We start from the raw sequence: 21976 nt of genomic DNA, 5'->3' as shown, positions 1-21976 counted from the left end.
GAAGATCCACTTGTTTATAATGCGATTTTTTGGAAGCCTTTTCGGTGGATTTTTCCGATCAAAATCCAGAAGCAATTTATTGGAATCGCAAGTTTGATAGCTAGTTTTTGCACAATCAAAGCGTCCCAGGGTTTTCCAGGGTGCTGAATCCAAATATGCAGTTAAAAAACCATTTTAACTCCAACAAATCAAGATTTAACCTCAATTTCTTCCGCCGAATCTTCAAAAAATCGCATTAGAGACAACTCCATACAAAAACACTTTAAAGACATTTATAAAGCAACAAACTTGTCTCGAAAGTTGCACTATTACAGCGGCGGGTGCTGTACGAGAATGATGGGGAAGGCTGTTGGATGATGGACGGAATGTACCGGTAGATGGAGCCGGTGCCGAGGTGGGCCTATGTGATGGCCGCCGAAGAGATATGGCTACGGCCTGCAGTAGTGACCACTGTGGCCTGTTACGGCATTGCCAGAGTGACGTCGGAAATTAAACCGACGGGAAAATGTTATTATTTAGGTAAACACGTGGAGTGATGTTTTAATAGGCTGTGAAATAAATGATTTTTAAATTAAATTTATTATTCAAAACTATATTTAGAGATCAAATTTTGTTCACTTAAAAATCAAAATTACTTCTTCTTTTTTTTTTTTTTTTTTTTTTTTTCAAAAGGTGGAAAAACCTATCAAACTCAGTTTTGTCAAACCAACATTGAGGACAACCATCTCTGGCTGCTATCCGCGAATGTCAGTTGACACATCACTGTTATCAAGGAAAACCACGCCACCTGAAATAACCCGCTGGTGGTCCGTAAGGGAGCAGGCTATCACTCCTGCCAGATGCCTCTGGGTCTTGGGCCGTTAACCTGTTTCCTTACGTCCGAGGAAGACGAGCTCTTAGCCAAGCAGAAGCAGTTTTAGGGCGTACTCCATTTTCCATTTCTTGATAATAAATTTATATGTGAACAAAAACTTCATTTTTTTGGATTGTACTTATTCACTCAACATGTTACTATGGTTATAACTAAATTTAATGTACAATTGCTACAATGGTTTGGAAATTATTCTCCTTGTTTTTAGCCCTAATGATGAACCACACTTGTTGGTTTGAAATGCCTTAGCCAAAAAATTCTCTCATATGATTTCTACCGAAAGACTTTGTTTAATTCATTATGGATCTCATAAGCTTGAATACAGAAACAACATAAAGATCAGCAAAATTGTAAATTCTATTATATTTGTAAATTCTATGATTCAATAAACAAAAAATAAAGTCCACTATAACGCAATGGCCCTCTCTAGCATTTACTTTAGAAATTATATCCTCGTTTCTATATAGTCCCTGAATTTATATAGATTGCAAATTCAAACATGTAAAAAATATAAATTAGTACACATTCAATATAAAGAATCTGTGGATTCTATAATCCACAGAAAAATAGTCATACAAAATTGCTTTATTTAATAAAATTTAAAACGTTTAACCACCCAGAAAAAAGAGAGGATAATTGGTCAAGTTACAGTAAATTGGAAAATAAGAAATAACAACCAAAATTTTTACTCTAAAATAACTGGTCAACAATTCATTCCTTTTTCTGTGAATTTTAGCGACCCAAAACTACAAAAATTCTATCACCACCTAACCACTCACCAATTGTGATTAAATAGTTAGTAAATTATGGGTAAATGATTACTAAAAGGTACTTGTCATAATTTTAATTTTTATGTGTTTTGTGAATTTGTTCGGATTAACATTCAGTAAAACCTTTTTAAAAATATTTATATTTTTGAAAAATTATTATTAATTATTTTTTTTACAATATATTTTTTTTAAACTAGATAAATTATTGGCATTTAACTTTTATGAAATGTTTATAGTTGTTTTTCTAAATAAAATATTTAAATTAAGACACTTTTTACATTTTATACTTTAGAATTAAAATAAATATAGTCAACCATTTTAATGTTAAAAAGTAGGAGGTGAACAAGTTGTTGAACTAACTCCTAGAAAACATGAACTAATATTAATCTAGGACATTGGTACAACTAAAAAACAAACTCTCTTTAATAATACAATATTCTTTATTATTTTCAACTCTCCCCTTTAATGGAGAAAGGGGAAAAACAAACTCTCTTTAACAATACAATATTCTTTATTATTTTCAACTCTCCCCCTTAATGGAGAAAGTGTTCACTTGTACTCCTAACATCTCCCTAAACATTTCAAATTTAATTCTCGTGGGCTTGGTAGTAATATATGTTGTTGCATTATCACAAGTATTACAATATTCAATAAAAAGTTCTTTAGAATGAACCTTCTCTCAAAGAAAGTGAAACTTAGTATTATATGTTGCTACATTATCACAAGTATTACAACAATAAAAATTTCATTAGAATGAACCTTCTCTCAAAGAAAGTGAAACTCATTATCAGTTTTGTTTTGTGTTTTTGTGAAACACATGGTTGTTTGCGAGCTTGATTGAGCTTTGGTTGTCGTATCTAGTTATTGTAGCATCTTTTTGTTCTTCTCCAGGATCATGGAGAAGTCTCCTCAATGAAATTGCCTCACATGTGGCTGCACACACTGCTTGATACTCTGCTTTTGCAAAAGATAAGGATATAGTAATTTGTTTCTTGTTGTTCCAAGCAATTACCTCGTACTCGATATTGAAAGCATAACCTGTTATGGATCTTCTATCATCTTATTTTCTTGCTCAGTCTGAATCTAAAAAACCTATAAAATTAACATCAGAAGAATCAATGTACTTAATACCAAAATCAATGGTTCCTTGAAGGTATATCAAGGCACCTTTTGCTACCACCCAGTGATTCTCAAGAGGTTTTGACATGAATTGTCTTAACACACTGACTGAAAATGCTAAGTCAAGTCTAGTTGCAGTCAAATAAATCAAACTCCCAACTAGATGTTTATATAATGTGGCATCCACCTCTTTAGAATCCTCATCAATTCAAAGCTTAAGATTCTATTGTAAATGCATTAAGGCAGCTTTGCACTATTCCATTATGAATTTTTTCAATAATCCTCTAACATACTTTCTTTGAGTGAGAAAAGTGTGGCGAGAATCCATCCAAACTTCCAAACCCAAACAATAATGTAATTCTCTGAGCTCTTTTATTTCAAAAACTTGTGACATCTACACTTTGACTTATTTAATAAATTCATCAACATTTGCAGTGATAATTAGATCATCTACATATAAATAAATCAAAACAATTTGCCCATTTTCATCAAACCTAGTCAATTTTTAGGTGGTGATAGAATTTTTGTTGAAATTTGGTACCGGAGGACAGGTGGTTCCCTTAAGCTTTGATCTTTGGCCTAGGGAAAAGTGTTCAGAAGAATTTAATTTTTCTCCTAAAGTGACTTTATAATTTTATAAAGTTAAATCTAATTTAAAAGTGACTTTAAGTGATAAAGTTACTAAGTCTAATTTTAAAGTGACTTTTATAAAGTCAATGAAAAATTAAAAAGGAAAAGTGACTTTGGAAATAAATGACTAAGTGGGTCTTTATTAAAGTGGGATGAATTAAAAAATAAAAAGTGAGATTTAAATGAACATTTAATCTCAGCCATTGATCTAAATCTATTTCAGCCATTGAATTTAGAGATCACCCAAAAGTCACTTGGATCACTCAAAAGTCACCTTGGAGTTATATTAAGGGAGGAAAAGGAGGAAAAGATCACATTCGATTCAATTCTTTCATGAGCAGATTGAGAGAAAGAGAGCAAGAGAGCAAGAGAGATTTCTGGGCGGTGTATCAGCAACAACAACGGTGTATCAGCAACAGCAGCGGTGTATCAGCAGCTGTGTATTAGCAACAGCAGCGGTGTATCAGCAACAGCAGCAGTGTATCAGCAGCGGAGTATCAGCAAGGCTGAGATAAGTTGTAAAAGTCTGTTTGCTGATTTTTTGCTGAACATTTCTCCTACTGTAAAAAGACATTTTCCAGAAATAAAGAAGAGCTCTCAAACTGGTTTTCCCCAAGAGTTGTAGGGGGTTTTTCCAGAGTCACATTGACAAAAAATCTCAGTGTTTAAATGTGTTTTAATGGCTGTTTATTACTGCTGATTTTTATTTCTGCAATTTCCAGCATTCTATAAAATTTCCAGAATTTGTGTTTTCAACAAATTTATTTTTTTCAGCTTGTTAAATGTATGGTTATGGGAAAGGGCATTTAACTATATGGGAGAAATAATGAGAAACTGAAAACCGGGGTGGGAAATGAGAAATTTCTACATGGTATCAGAGTTTGAGTGCTGAAGGGCAGTTTGGGACAGCAAAAGGAAAAATTACAGTTGCTGATTTTTCACTCAGAAAATTCCAGCAAGCTGATTTTTCATAAACAATAGTTTTATCTTTACTACAGCAGTGCTATTTTTCAGTTTTAGGACAACAGAATGTCATTAGGATTGAGGGTGGAGGATAGGTTGGATGGACATATAAATTACAGCGTTTGGAAGGAGAGAATGCAGAGTATCTTTGAGGAGGCAGAAGTCTGGAATATCATGATGCATACCACACAGGACCCTGTTGTTGTGCCTAGTGATGCTACTAATTTGACTGCTTATAATAAAAAGAACAACAAGGGTAAGAGGCTGATTCTAGACGGAATCAAAGACCATTGCATTCTTCATGTGAGAGGAAAGAGCAATGCCCATGAGATGTGGACAACATTGTCCAATCTCTACCAGAGTACCAATGAGAACCGGAAGATGGTCCTGAAGGAGAAGCTGAAGAACATTAAGATGGGTAATGATAGTGCAGCTGGATATCTCACAAAGATTACTAATGTGAGAGATGAGTTGGCAGCAATTGGAGAGGCCATTCCACCAACTGAGTTGGTGCGGATTGCAGTGAATGGCCTCGCCCGTTCATGGTTGAACTTTGCTGATGGGGTTTGTGCACGTGAGACCCTTCCCACATGGGAGAGGTTTTGGGATGATTGTATTCAGATAGAGATCAGGAAAGGTCAGCTTGGGGCAGCCAAGCCAGTTGAGCAGGATGAGGATGTAGCACTGGTGGCAGGAGGCAAGAAAGGCAAAGGGAAGAAGCAGGCTTCCACATGCAGTGGTGGGGGCAAAGGCAAAGGTAAACGTAAACAGGGGAACACACAGAGGGACTATTCCAAGGTGAAGTGTTGGAATTGTCAAAAGATGGGACACTATGCAGTTGTGTGTCCGGAGAAGAAGAAGAAGAAGGGGAAGAACCAGGATGTGGCAGCTTCAGCAGAGATTGAGGACTTTGTTGGTCGTTTTGACCGAGAGTTTGCGTTCACTACGTGTGAGTCCTCTAGTGCAGGATCACCTGCCACACAGGTTCAGAGGGAGCATGCTTTTCCCTCGATTAGCGGAGCATCTTCAGGTATCTGGTATGTGGACAGTGGGGCTTCACGTCATATGACAGGAGTTAGTGAGTACTTCTCAGAGCTTTCAAAGAGTGGCACTGATATTGAGGTAGTACTCAATGATGACAGAGTTGTTAGAGCAGTCGGGGTGGGGACAGTGACATTTCAGAGGGAGTCCAAACCTCCCTTGAAGGTGTCAGAGGTTTTTTATGTGCCAGGGATGAGGAAGAACCTCATATCCGTCTCAGCGTTAGAGGACAGAGGATATGAGGTACTGTTTAGGGGAGGACAGGTGTCGATGTATCCTAGGGGCATTCTAGCTGATTCATCTAGAGTGATAGGTGTACGCCATGCAAAGGTGTACAAGTTTGCATTCCAGCCCCTTTTGGCATTGAGCAGTAGTACCGACAGCAGAGCCAGCAGTTCTGAGCTGTGTGAGATTTGGCACCGTAGGATGGGACATATGTATCATGGAGCCTTGAGGACATTGCGGGAGATCACTACAGGTGTGCTAGATTTCAGTACTGATCACTTTGATACTTGCAGAGGTTGTCCGATGGGCAAGTTTGCCAAATCCCCTTTTCCCAGCAGTGACAACAGAGCGACTGGGATACTTGATTTGATTCATTCCGATGTGAGCGGTCGGATGTCTCATGTTTCCTTGAGTGGATATGAGTACTATGTTTTATTCATTGATGATCACTCCAGGAGGACCTGGATTTATTTTTTGAAGACCAAGAGTGAGGTCCTCAAGCGGTTTCAGGAGTTCAAAGCTCTTGTGGAGACTCAGACAGGTCGAAAGATCAAGTCCCTGAGGTCAGACAATGGAGGAGAGTACACCCTTGGAGAGTTTGTTGACTATTGTGCGGAGGCAGGAATTAGGAGGGAGTTCACTGTTCCTTACAACCCCCAGCAGAACGGGGCTGTAGAGAGGAAGAACAGATCCATCATAGGGGCTGCCAAAGCCATGTTACATGATCAGGGGTTGCCATTGTTCTTGTGGGCAGAGGCCTGCAACACAGCTATTTGCTTGCAGAACAGGAGTCCGCATCGTGCCTTGGGGCACATGACTCCGGAGGAGGCTTTCTCTGGGAAGAAGCCTGATATTGGTCATCTTCATATCTTTGGATGCATTACATACTCCTATATACCCAAGGAGAAGAGGACCAAACTAGAGCCCACCGCAGAGAAGGGTATCTTTGTGGGCTACAGTGAGACCTCAAAGGCATTTCGGATTTACATTCCTGCACAGAGGAGAGTTGTTGTCAGACGGGATGTGAAGTTCGAGGAGGACAGGGCCTTTAGGAGGTCACGAGAGTTAGAGTATCTGGATCAGCTAGACCCTCAGCAGCAGTTGAGTCAGTCGCAGGGATCCAGTGGGCAGGGATCAGGAGGATCCGGAGGTACTTCTATGAGGATGTCAGGTTCGTCAGTGAGCAGTGGCTCGCCGAGCCAGAGGGGTGGTGCTCCAAGGAGCATGCAGAGCAGTTCACAGAGAAGTTCACTAGGGAGTCCATTGATGGACAGTTCACACGGTGCCTCAGCTTCTACAGGTTCAGGTGCAGGCAGGAGGACAGTAGACAGACAGTCAGGAGTTCAGGCTACTGATGGTGATGAGGAGGAGGAGTTTCATTCTCCTATGGGAGAAGCATGCTCAGGGAAGAGAAAGCCCAAGTGGCTTCAGGACACCTTGAGAGATGCCACATCCGTTGCTGAGCTGAAGAGGCCAGTCAGAGAGAGTAGAACACCTGAGAGGTTTTGTAGGTATATGGCGATGGTTACCAGCATCCTTGACTCTGAGCCTTCTAGCTATGAGGAGGCAACTAGCCAACATGTCTGGAGAGAGGCCATGTAGGAGGAGTATTCTTCTATCATGAAGAATGATGTTTGGGAGGTGGTGCCGAGGCCTGAGGGCAAATCCGTGGTTACTTCCAGATGGCTTTACAAGGTAAGCATGCTGCAGATGGCAACATTGAGAAATTCAAAGCGAGGTTTGTGGCTAGAGGGTTCTCCGAGGTAGAGGGAGTTGATTATGAGGAGACCTTCGCTCCCGTGGCTCAATATACTTCGATCTGCTCCATTATATCGATAGCAGCAGAGATGGGTTGGAAGATCCACCAGATGGATGTGAAGACCGCATTTCTCAATGGCTTCATACAGGAGGAGGTGTATATTGAGCAGCCACAGGGCTTTGAGGTGCATGGGAAGGAGTCCCATGTGTGCAGACTGAAGAAGGCCCTTTATGGCCTGAAGCAAGCTCCCAGAGCTTGGTACTCCAGGATAGATACATATTTGCAGGGGATGGGTTTCGCAAAGAGTGAGGCATATCCGAACTTTTACTTTATTGTGATTGGTGAGGAGCCTCTCATTCTGGTGCTGTATGTGGATGACTTGATCATTACAGGTGCAGAGAGACTCATAGAGCACTGCAAGAGAGATCTTGCGACGGAGTTTGAGATGAAGGACATTGGCTTGATGCATTACTTTTTGGGTTTGGAGGTGTGGCAGGAGGAGGGGCATTTCTTTCTAGGGCAGGGGAAGTAAATTGTGGACATCCTTAGTAGATTCCACATGGAGGATTGTAGACCCATGTCGACACCGATGATCACCAACTGGAAGAAGCTTCATGCTTCGGATTCCGAGTTGGTGGATCCCACATTGTACAGGCAGTTGATTGGTTCCTTGATGTATTTGGTCAACACTAGACCAGATATCTGTTTTGTAGTCAACACGATGAGTCAGTTTATGTGTGAGCCTAGGAAGGTTCACTGGGTGGCTGCAAAACACATTTTGCGGTACTTGTAGAGGACAGTGGATTATGGTCTGGACTACAGGCAGGGAGATGGAGTGAGATTGGCAGGATACACTGATTCTAATTGGGCAGGTTGTGCTTCTAATAGGAAGAGCACTTCAGGGTGCTGTTTTGGGTTAGGTTCAACAGTAGTGTCATGGTTCAGCCGGAAGCAACAATCAGTAGCACTGAGTTCAGCAGAAGCAGAGTATATGGCAGCCAGTCTAGCTAGTTGTGAGGCTATCTGGCTTCGCAAGATGTTGTTTAGCTTATTTGGTCAGCCGTTGAGACCTTCAGTGATTTACTGTGATAATCAGAGTTGCATTAAACTCACGGAGAATCCAGTATTTCATGACAGGTCAAAGCATATCAGGATCAGATATCATTTCATCAGAGACTATGTTCAGAAGGGAGTTGTGAAGCTTGAGTATATTTCCACCGATGAGCAGGTTGCAGATATTCTTACCAAAGCCTTACCACGGGGCAAACATGTCTACTTCAGAGACAAGATGGGTGTGGTGAGGAAAACCTTCCTCGGTAAGAGGGAGTGTTGAAATTTGGTACCGGAGGACAGGTGGTTCCCTTAGGCTTTGATCTTTGGCCTAGGGAAAAGTGTCGAAAAGAATTTATTTTTTCTCCTAAAGTGACTTTATAATTTTATAAAGTTAAATCTAATTTAAAAGTGACTTTAAGTGATAAAGTTACTAAGTTTAATTTTAAAGTGACTTTTATAAAGTCAATGAAAAATTAGAAAGGAAAAGTCACTTTGGAAATAAATGACTAAGTGGGTCTTTATTAAAGTGGGATGAATTAAAAAATAAAAAGTGAGATTTAAATGAGCATTTAATCTCAGCCATTGATCTAAATCTATTTCAGCCATTGGATTTAGAGATCACCCAAAAGTCACTTGGATCACCCAACTCACTTGGAGTTATATTAAGGGAGGAAAAGGAGGAAAAGATCACATTCGATTCAATTCTTTCATGAGCAGATTGAGAGAAGGAGAGCAAGAGAGCAAGAGAGATTTCTGGGCGGTGTATCAGCAACAACAACAGCGGTGTATCAGCAGCTGTGTATCAGCAACAACAACGGTGTATCAGCAACAGCAGCGGTGTATCAGCAGCTGTGTATCAGCAACAACAGCGGTGTATCAGCAGCTGTGTATCAGCAACAGCAGCGGTGTATCAGCAACAACAGCGTTGTATCAGTAGCGGTGTATCAGTAGCGGTGTATTAGTAGCGGTGTATCAGCAGCGGTGTATCAGCAGCAGAGTATCAGCAAGGCTGAGTTTCAGCAAGGCTGAGATAAGTTGTAAAAGTCTGTTTGCTGATTTTTTGCTGAACATTTCTCCTACTATAAAAAAACATTTTCCAGAAATAAAGAAGAGCTCTCAAACTGGTTTTCCCCAAGAGTTGTAGGGGGTTTTTCCAGGGTCACATTGACAAAAAATCTCAGTGTTTAAATGTGTTTTAATGGCTGTTTATCACTGCTGATTTTTATTTCTGCAATTTCCAGCATTCTGTAAAATTTCCAGAATTTGTGTTTTCAACATATTTATTTTTTTCAGCTTGTTAAATGTATGGTTATGGGAAAGGGCATTTAACTATATGGGAGAAATAATGAGAAACTGATAATCGAGGTGGGAAATGAGAAATTTCTACAATTTTTGTAGTTTTTATAAAATATACCCAATTATATCTTGTGCATAATCAAAAAATAATAAAAAATAATATGCTCCTCCAAATGATCTTGTCTACATCAGTCCACATATATTAGTGTGCACAATTTCGAGGATATCTCTCTTTCTTCTATTTAAACTTGAGGGAAATTCATCCTTGTGCATCTTTCCAAGTGTAGATCCTTGGCAACCAAGATGTGAATTTTTTAAAACAGGGAGTCCATTAACCATATCTTGTTTCTGTAGCAATAGTAAGTCATGAATATTGATGTGTCTAAATCTTTGATGCCAAAGATTCTTTGTAGTCATCGTTGTTGAAGTCAAAGCTTGGTGTGGCACAGTGGTAACATTTAACTTGTACATGCCTCCAACTCGTATTCCAGATGCAATTGGTTTTTGTTTATGCAGCAAATCCTTTATGCCACAGTAGGTTTTAAGAAACTCTAACTTTAGGTTCTGATCTGCAATCATAAAGACAAAGATCAATTTCTTTTTAATGTTAAGCACATACATCATATTCTGGATGCATTTGATATTTCCATTAAGAAATATCATAGGAATGTCTCCATACCCTTTAATCTGGTAGGCTATGTCATCACCAAGGTAGATATTAACACCACTATTGGTTTCTTTAAAATTTTCAAACCAATGCTTATTACCTATCATGTGAGTGGATGCTCTAGAATCCACAAACCAGGTTTCAACCTCATCAATCTCAGAAGTAAGAGCAGAATCAGACACAAACAATTTGAGGTCATGACTCTGATCCTCGTCAGCAAAATGCCCTGTATGCTTCTTTTTTCTGTGTTTGGCTTCATCAACCTTCATTTTATAACAATGTTTAGCAATATGACCATATTTACCACAGTAAAAACACTTGATTGCCGAACCAATTATGGTTGAAGACATACCTTGAAGTGGCTTTATTTGTGGTGTACCTCTGCCTTTTTGTCCTACTCCTAGTTTCCATGTAAATTGTTTTTTCATCACCATCAATGCAAGATCTACATTCTAAGGCTTTAGATTCATCCACCTCTCTTCTTCTTGCATCAAGATCCCTTTCAATTCTTCGAAAGTGGGGCTTTATCCCTCACGTTCAGCCTTGTAATAAACATCTCATAATCATCAGCCATACCATCCATGGTAATCGTGTTAAGATTAGTGTTCAACACTTTCTCCCTTATATCACCCAACTTGTCTCTTTGCTCTTTGATCTGAGAGATAAATGTAACAACTGATTCATTCTCCTCCATTCTGATGGAGAGAATCTTTTTCTTTAGGAATAATAAGCAATTTGTATTCTCTATCTCATACAGATCCCTTAGAGTCACCCAAATATCATTTGCATATTTATACTCTTTGATGTGACAGATGACGCGTTCTTTCACTAGCAATTTCAACAACACTTTCGCTTTGTTATCCCTCTTCTTCTAATCCTAAATTGTTGCAGTTGTTCCACCTCTGACTGTAGTCAGCCTCAATTCATCCCCATTTGCAACTGCCCATGCACTTTTCCCCTCAAGCAGTGTCTGCAATTTGAATTACCAAATTGAATAATTTGACCCATCGAGCTTATTGCTCTCATTTAGGTACGCTTCTTCCATATGATTATTCATTATTACCAGATCGATCTATCGGTCTACCTCAAGCTCCTCAATCTCCAACAACGTATCTGGCCAACAACAAAAAATTACACAAGCGATCTAAAGAACAACAAAAAAATGTACCAAAGGGGGTAATATCTCAGGCGATCTCCAAGACTCGCCTTCTGATATGATCTTCAATAGGATCTCAACAACAATATCCTAACCGATCAACAGGATCTACACATCAACGATATACAGAGACCTAGATTTGAGTAGATCCATAATGATTGATCCATAACAAGTTCACACGAACTGATCTAAAAACCCAATCGACTACACTAGCATAGGTTTACAGTATCGGGTCCGTGCTTTTTGGCCGCGGTGGTAGAAATTGCTCCAAGGTCGATCAACGTGTTTTTTGATCCCGAATTTCACAATGCACTCTTCTTTAGTTAGCATGGGAAAGAGAGTAGAAACTCGCTCCGCTACAATTCTACACAAGAGAAAAAAAATTGCCTCTCTTTAGCCACCAAGGCTCCACTACTGCCGCTAAGGATGCATTGCTGCCACTAAGGCACTCTAGCCACTAAGGCTCTCAATTTTGCCACTAAGGCAGTCTAGCCCCTAAGGCTCTTGATTCTGCCACTAAGGCTCTCGAGTTGTGATACCATGTTAAAAAATGGGTACTGAAACTTATAATCTGAAACTAGCAGCTTACAGGTGAGCAAACTATACCTGGACACTGCCCAAGGACAAAAGGTTTTCCTCAATTAATCACAAAATCAGAAATATATAAGTTTACATCATTTTAGGGAGATTAGAACTAACTCTTAGAAAATAAGAACTAATCCTAATCTAAGACATAAAAACAAACTCTCTCCAATAATACAATATTCTCCATTATTTTCAACTTTTAATAGGGATTAGGATGTTCCATTTAGTATAAGCAATTGAAATATCGAGACACTTCATTTACTTACACACCCAAAAAGGGTGTTTGAGTTTGTCTGGATTAGATATACTATACCCATATGGTTGTGCCTATGTTTCAAATTGCTTCATGGGTTAAATTGCCTAAGTTATCCACGTTGGATTGCCTAGAGCCATTTTCAAATTTGCAGGTTTAATTGTTCAAATTATTTTGATTTCAAATTCAACCACATTGATATATTAAATGATAATGTGCAACATGGATTTCAACTGGAAACTACCACTTTCGAGGTTAAATGATATTGTATTCCAATTTATATGTTAGTGTTGTGGGTAGGTTCAATTTAGAGGTCCAATGATATTGGAAGTTATATTTGATACACATTTTTTCTTTTGAATTTAAATGATCATGGCTAATCTTGGCCATCGAACTTCAGAGAATGGGAGGTGAAGGATACCCTACTGATGTACTACAACAATACTGCAACGGCACATTGAATTGAAGAAATCAATTGATCATCTCATTGAGTGGGATTGTTGTTTTCGTTGTGCATCGGCTTAGCAACCTCTGCATGTTGTTGATTTGCATACAAACTTTCTTATCATTATTATTATTTATAATTGAAATAACATAACTTAAATTGACCTGTGTATAACCCTTAGTTATTATTTTTTTGGGTTTGTTGGTGCGATTAAGTTAATCTTGAAAGAGATCTGTAAAAATAGCAGGAGTGGATTGAAATGAAGCGATATATTAAATTGGTGGTGAGCAGAAACATGCTAAATGCATTTGATTTAATATTATTATTTTTTTTAGAATGTATTTGAAAATTGTAATTATATTTTTTCAATAAAAAGTAAACATTTAATATTAATATTTTTTAGAATGTATTTGAAAATTGTAATTATATTTTTTCAATAAAAAGTAAATAAAAATTTCAAATTTTCAGAAATGAACATGGGAAAATGATAATTTAAAGAATTTCCATGCACATGCATGTCCATTTAGAGGATAGGATAAGATAAAACACATAAAAAGATAAGATGGAGGATAAAGAACCAATGATGTTTAAAATATTAAAAATTCGAATTCAGGTTTTAATTTGAAATGTAGTAAAATGGTGTTAGATAATTGCTTTTCTGGTTTTATATTAATTTAATCATGATAAATTGATATACATCAAAATATTTAATTTATAATATAGAAAATGTAATTAAATAAAATTTGGTTAAATTATTATATATATATATATATATATATATATATATTATATTATATTATATTATGAAGATTTATTCTTATTTTTCATAAGATGTTTAACATGTAAATTGAATTTTCTATAATACTATAAATAAAGATGATTGCTTACTAATATGATATGACCAAAAAAATCATAACATAAATACATATGAAGGGTATTTCTATGACATTTTATTTCAAATAATAGAAGAAAAACACACAGATATTTTTGAAAATCTCAAGCTTTGATGTATAAATATTGCTAAAATATTGTAGATTATTTAGTGAAAATTAAATCTGAACAAGGGTTAAATTTGTCAAATATTTACTAGTATTTTCCTTATTTAAGGAGAACAAACTGGCCATTTAAAAATCTACATATCAGTGAGTATTGCAATATGAAACACCCACAATACCAAGACTTCAAGATGAGACTTCAAGATAAGGATAAATTCATCCACAACTGATCTGAAACACCCACAATACCAAGACTTCAAGATGAGACTTCAAGATAAGCATAAATTCATCCACAACTGATCTTTGAACTTACCGGAAAAAGCTAGTCTCTATTTTCAATCACACCATGCCATCAAACATTGTACACACTTAAGCATAAAGCATGAATATTGAAGTGTGAAGCTTAAAGATTGACACTCACATGACATGTCCTCACCCATGGGCCATTAATATTCTATATACCATCATAGATCCATCTTAAGTATGGATCTAACATGAGCTGAGAGGGATCAAATTTCTTCACGTGCAAACTTTTTTATAGTGCAAAATACAATGTGTTATTTTTCATTCTTTAAATTGCATTTTTGAATGTGAAATAGAGTATATATATAACCAAATAAAAATTATAACCATAAAAACTTATTTAAATCTTCAAATAGTTAACATATATCTTCAAATAGTTTATCTAAATCTCTTGTTGAAATATTTTTTTAAAAGGGAAGATCTATAAGATTTAAACTTCTTAGTCACACATTTTTTTTACTTCTAATTACTTTAGAGCATATTCAATTTTTTTAACTATAGAGGACATAATTTTTCTATTTAAAACAAATTTTTTATTTTTTATTTTTATTTTAACACATCCCCTCATACTGGGTTGTTGAATGAGCCTCTCAGCTCAAAAACACTAACGAATTTTCTTGTTTATGTAGGTGAAATATTAATTTTTACAAATATATTTTGTGGTTGGATAGAGAAATCGAAAATGTGTAGTTACCTAGGCAATGATGCTTTAGATGCATTCACACTTTAACATGTGGTTTTGTGCTTTTTCAATGTTAGCCTATTTGTCGGAAATATTGATTCTTCTTCTTTGCAAAATATTTTGAATTCCTTCAAAATGCCATCATATTATTATCACTTGAAATATTAAAATCATCCTAAATTCTTATTTGAAAATAGTTTCAAATTTGTTTTATTATTTATGAAATTTCTTAAGTCCAACTCATCAAGATTGATTGTTCCTCTTCGTAATGATATTTCAATAAAAATGAATCTTCTAGTCAAAAACTTAGTAGTAAAGTTTTATCACCATTTATAGAGGGGTGAGATTTCCAGATTTTTTTTTTTGATTCTATTAAAAAAATTACCTGGTCAAATTTTTTTATTGAAATCAAACTTGCCACCAAAATTCCATACAAATTAAAATTCCTACTTTCTACATAATTTCAAGTGAACTTCAATAAATTATTTTAGTGCCCTTTATACTATGCTCTTTGAAAGTGGTAAACATTAACCACTCTACTCTATTAGCTAATATACATATGAGTGTATATATCATTAATACCTTATAGGCCTGTAATGTACAAATCTTTACTTGTATTAGTGTATATCATTAATACCTTGTAGGCCTGTAATGTACAAATCTTTAATTGTATGTGTATATTGAAACGTATACTTTGTATGACTGTAATACGCACATCTCTATATTCTTAATATCTCGTCCCTAATAGAGCAGCCTTTGTTTATTAAGACATACTTTCATTAATATTTAGTATACAGTGATATGGGGTTTAACGGTAAGTTTCGTTGGGTGAAACCCACGAGATGAGGGTTCAAATCTTATTGAGTATATATATGACCTGTTGTGTCTTGGCTAGAAGAGTAGGCGACCCCATAGCGGACGTCTCAGCTCTTGTTGAGGCATAAGTTTCCTGCTATTATGCGGCTTGCAGGCTGTTGCAAGTAGTCTAGGTTTATAGTGGCAGCCAGTTAGATTTGATCTTGGGTCTGTTCAGGATAACTCTCACCAGTTACCGATTATCCTAGATAAAAAAATATTTTGTGCAGCGCAGTGTGCATATCGCTACTATTGTGTTTATATCCTTGTTCTTCTTCCTACCTACTCTCTAGTTGAACTGTATCCTGGTTGAGTATTCCCAATGGTAGACATTTCCATTAGATATTTAATAGGTAGACAATATTGAAATTCTTTTTTTATAAAGTTAGTGTTGGATTTTAATATGTAGAAAATATTGGAATTTCTTTTTTATAATGTTCGCAGTGTTGTTTGTTTTTTTATTTATTAAATGTTTTAATAATTTGATTGATAAATTTTTATAAGTGTAGTTTAATTTTCAATATAAAATATAAAAAAATAACATTTTCATTAATAAAGGTTTGATACAGTAAAATAAGAATATATATTCTTTTGAGAAACCAGACATTACCATCAAAGGCTCAATAAAAAGCATACATAGTTCTTAGGATAACCAACAAAACCTGCCATTCAGAAAATGTATTTCTGATTATAGCTCGAACCGAAATATAGTCTCTGAGCCTGATAGGCAGAAAGGAAGAAAACTTCTACGAATAAAAAATTGAAGGAACGCTTGACACAGATAGAGCCATGTAACAACTTTTAAAAAAACATCTTGCCAAGATAGAGGAGCAATCCACTTTTAGATAGGGCATCCGCTTCCTTATTTTGTTCCCTAAACACATGAAAAAAGGAGATGTCTCCAAAAGAAGGAATGATCTGCATGATGGAGTCCATACAGTGATGTAGGAGGGAGATTTGGAGGGAGATTTGTCCTAGCACCCAATCAATGATCGATTTTGAATCCCCAATGATCTTAATGAATTCAATTTCCAACCATTTTGCACATTTTAGGAGCCCCCAAAGTGTCACAATCTCAGCTGTGAAATTTGTCCCCTAATCCCATGCCAATAAAAACAATATTCATGTTAAGGGTTGAGTTTGATAAGCACCCCACACCCACAACTACCACAATTCGAGGTGCCAAAAGAAAACCTTGTGGGAAAAAATCTCCCAGATCTTTAATGGATGCAAAGTGCCTAGAGAGGCAAGGCTGCCATGTGCCAATATGTGAAAAATGGCCAATAATATCAAGACAAGTGGCAGTGGCATTAGGAACTCGGTCTTCAAATACAACAACATTCTTAGTGATCCATATTCCCCATAGAACATACAATGGAATAGTGTTGTAGGATCTCTACTTGATTGTCCAATATCTGAGGCAAGAAAAGATAGACTGCCAATTCAAATCCACAGTAATCCCCAATATCTTAGAAACTCAACTCCAAACCTATTTGGTAAAAGAGCAACCCAAAAATAAATCGATGCAACATTCAATAGAAACCCTGCACAAATGGTATCAACCTAGTCAAAAATATCCCATTTCATCAAATTATCCTACGTGAGAATGTAGTTAAAAAGGATGGGCCAAGAGAAGAATTTTAGCTTTAGAGGAGCTTCCCATTTCCACATTGAAATAGTCCATTCGTCAAAAGGGGATGTCATGGGTGAGCAAGAGATATATAGATTAAATTCTTTAATTACAATATTTCCATTCACATTCATGCCACCCCAAGCAAGTAAATCACCCCTACTATTGGTAGAAATCCATGCATAAACTAATATATGTTAGAAGATTCGCATTCTAGTTCCATCTCACCAAGGAGGCCCATGTCTCACGAATGAGGCCATGATTCTTCAAGAGGACCATAATGTTTAATGTTCTGGAACTCTCCCAGGTAACAAATACCCATTTGGTGTAAATAGTGAATGATTTGTGGATAGAGGCAATGGCCCCTATAAGATCACTTAAAAGCATCCAACCTAATGTGGTTTTTCTTGCCATCTCCAACTTTCCAATGCAAGTTTCCACATAGCGAGGATTTAGTAAACATCATACTCCTCCAAATACTTATTTTTTGCTATTTTGTGCAGTCCTTGCTTCAACCCATTCTTCCAAAATATAGAGCCTAAGATATTTCCCATGAACAATCTCCTACGAGATGCTACAAGAGTTAAAAGCCCTCTAAAGGCTCCTATATATAAGGGATAAGTTGAAGCGCTTGGTCTCTCTTATGCCCACGGGGGATTCACTCAGTGAACCTCTGACATATCACGTGCGTTTGAGGCATATTAAAGAATACCTTTAACTTGGCTACATATTGGAAAATCCCTCTAAAAATCACATTATTTAACCCCCTACCAATATGAACCCAATACAACTTCCCAATTTAGAAAACCCCTACTTTCACTAGATATTGTAGGTATCCATTTTTTCATTAACATTTTTTATACCCCTTTATATTTTTTCATTAACTTTAAGCTCCATTTCTTATATTTGCAAATATAAAAACCCTTCACCCCCATATATCCCCCAATATATTATGTCATATTTTCCTCAATAAATATCCCCCAATAAATATCCCCCAATATGAACACACGTGGTATGATATTGCTCCCCCAGTGAAGCCCCCGTGCTGATGCCCCATCCACTAATCTTAATGGGTAGAGCAAGAGACTCAAGTCTGCAAAGCTGATACATACTGTCATTGCTAGAGCCAGAGTAGAGGAAGCTTGCAATAACAACATAAATTAGAAACAAATGCATCCATAAGACAAAAATCTCCTACAACACTGCTTTGATCATTATCATTCTACAACTAAGGGAAATCCATCTGTGGTCCCACATGGATAGTTTACTTTTGGCTTTGCAGATCAACCGATCCCAATCTAATATTTGGTAATTACATGGCTTGAGAAAGCAGCCCAAATACTTAAAACCAAACGACAAAAAAATTGATTTAATGACAAAGAGGAGTGCAAATTTAGATATAGAGGCAAAATTCTTCTCATCTAAAATAATCTATGATTTGTTTTGGTTAATAATAAGGAACAAACCCCTCCCAAATGAAGATAATATATGCTAGTAAGTTTCCCATTCTAAAATGTCTGCAGCCCAAAAACATAGTACATCGTCAACAAAAATGAGATGAGTCGTTGAATAGTTAGTTGATACCCTCCATCCAAAAATAGCCCCAATACCTTTTTCTTCTCTAATCTGCCCACTGAGCGAATCCACGACCATATTGAATAGGAGGGGGGAAAGTGAACACCCCTGTCTCAAACCCCTGGAGATTTTGAAAAAATCAGTAGGAAATCCATTGCTTAAGACCGCCACTCTGGTAGAAGTCACACAAGCCATGATCTACTTTACATGTCTATGAGTAAAACCAATCTTGTGGAGGATTAAGTGGAAGAAATCCCAATCCACGCAGTCATAGGCTTTCAATAGATCAATTTTCATAAGATAGGCCTTTGATTTGCGATTTTTTATAGAGTGGATACTTTCTTGGAAAATATCCACCGCATCTTGAATTCTCTTGTGAGAAAGAAAGCCAAATTACTCCGGATAGATATGTGTAGAAAAATTATTTTTGATTTTGTTAGCTATTAATTTAGAGATGATTTTATAAACATAATTACAAAGACAAATAAGCCTAAAATTAGAGAAATAAGAGGACATATATTTTTCTGGGAGAGTCAGAAATGTAGCATTAACAACACCTGATATAAGACCAAAACAATGACATGATTCCACCATTTTGATGAGATCTGGGCCCATGAAGTTGACAAATGAAATAAATAGTTCAACAGGCCAACCATTCAGCCCTAAACTCTTGTCCTTGGTCATGTATTTTAGAGTGTGGAGGATCTCTTCTTTAGTGCAGGGCTATCCATAAGACTGATATCAACATTGTTGACAAAATTGATGGAAATGCTTTCCAACTAAAAATTTTCCTTAATATTTTCCTCCTATGAGGCGCTGTATTGTGATTGGAAGTATTTGTAAGATTCTTCCTTTATTTATTTGAGGGATGTAAAAACCTCATTCTTCTCATTCCAAATATGCAAATCAAATTTTCAATTATTTGTGGGTTGCATTATTTTTATTACCAACTTTCTCAATGCTATCATCATTGAAATATTTGCGATCGTTTTAGGAAGCATGTTTCCTTTTACTATTAGAATCAACTCTCCATTGGGTTGGGGTGATTGGCAATTACATTTCCATGTATTTTGAGTTTTGAAAGTCCTTAGTTTTCATAGGTATAATATTAGTTCAATTCGAACAGTTGATAGCCTTGAAATTACAATGCAAAAAGAGAAATGCCATCTATATTGTTTTTCTTGTTTCTAATTAGATCTAAATTGTCGAAACCCATGATAAACAGAGGAATCAAAATATTTTTTTTTGACTAATTCTAATGAATGAAGAAGGAAAAAAATTGATTCTTTTATGGATATACAACACCAAATGGTATTTATATCATGAAATTTTAGTAAATATATTGTTGAGCTAGAGGTGAATTCTACAGCCTAGTATGAAGGATATGTGTAATTCCTTCAATCACCAACCTCAAGTTTATATCTATATCTATATATATATATATATATATATATATATATATATATATATATATATATATATATATATATATATATATATATATATACTAAATGAAAATATATATATATATATATATATATATATATATATACTAAATGAAAAAAACAACCGCCTTAAGTATTATAAACAAATTGTAAGTCAATGGTTTGTTGGGTTTGGATTGAAAAAAGTCTCTCCTTGAGACTCTACCTACCCCTATTATTTTATATGGTTGTGAGGCTTAGGTTTGCAATATCTCTAGAGAATGATGGAGGAATATTGAGCTGATCCAAAAGCAATTTATAACCTACAACCTCAAGATTAAAGGAAATACTCCTTGTCTTGTCCTTTTGATTGAAGCTAGCCTCTCTCCCATTGAAAGCGTGACTATGTTTAGGCATATAATGTATAAGAAGAGGATTTACAATATGGAGGCGAAGAGGTTCCCCAAAATTATTTCTACCTCTAGCTAGAACCCCCACCTCTAGCTCAAGCAAGGATGGCACAAGGATGCCTAGTCTTGGGCAAACAATTGGGGGATAAAGGTGGATACCATATTCAAGAATAAAGATAATATTGAAAATATTATTACTTCCAAATTTAAGGATAAGTTGTTAGATGATAAGGACCTATAAGGGAAAATGAAGCTAAGGTATTATAAGAGGGTGATCAACCCCACTTTTGTGAACTAGAATTATCTTTCTATGTTTACCAACAAAAACAAAAAAATGAACATTTTGAAGATAAGAACTAATTCTTGTGAGCTTTGAAGTGAAACTGAGAATTGGTATATTCCCAAGACACCTTGAGATGAAATAAATTTTCACCTTTGTGATAATAACATGGTTGAGGCAGAAAAGCTCTTTCTCTTAGAATTCTCAACTTTTACTCACATCCATTCACATTTCCAAAATATTTTCCACACCATTAGCCTCCTTGAATTGTTGAGTCAACATAAATACAGTGAGCTAGGAACACTCATCTCCCTTCTTTTTATCATAGAAATAAAATATTAAATAAGGTAATTTAATTTCTTACTTTCTCAAGGTATGATAGACCACATTAGTCTCAATGGACGTTAATCACCATCATAATCATCATTATAAAACATTAATAATATCTCTCTCACTGTGATAACACTGAGTTCTTAATATTACAACTCGAAATGGAGAAGACATTGTAAAACTATTTAATTTCAATCTTGGATTCATAAATGAATAATTTCTTAATTTTATATTAAATTTAAAATAATTAAAAGTGAAAAAAAATCTTATATTTCTCTTATAAATATTTCAATATAAGAATTAAATGAACTTTTGAATATCAATATTAACTCATAGATTTTAATATGATTTTTTTATACATATATATAGAAAGCAGTTGAAGCCTCCATTTATTTTGTAAAATTTATTATGCTTTCATGAAAATACATAATCCAAATATATTTCACTGTGCTTCATTATGAAAACTTTGTTTCTATTTTCATCTGTGCAATACTCTGTTTTATAGTATACACGTTACTCTAAATTTTACACTATGTTCTGATCCATGTGCTACATTGTTTATTGTTCCTCAACCTATTTTCTTCACATGATATCAGAGCAGGTTACCAGATCTTTGGTTTATCATAGTAGGGTTGTTATATTTCGACAAGGAGTCAAGG

Source organism: Pinus tabuliformis, chromosome X (genome assembly GCF_031772625.1).
Source record: "Pinus tabuliformis cultivar Carrire ecotype Pingquan chromosome X, CPIR1, whole genome shotgun sequence".
NCBI lineage: Eukaryota > Viridiplantae > Streptophyta > Pinopsida > Pinales > Pinaceae > Pinus > Pinus tabuliformis.
Note: the sequence above shows the minus strand (reverse complement) of the source record.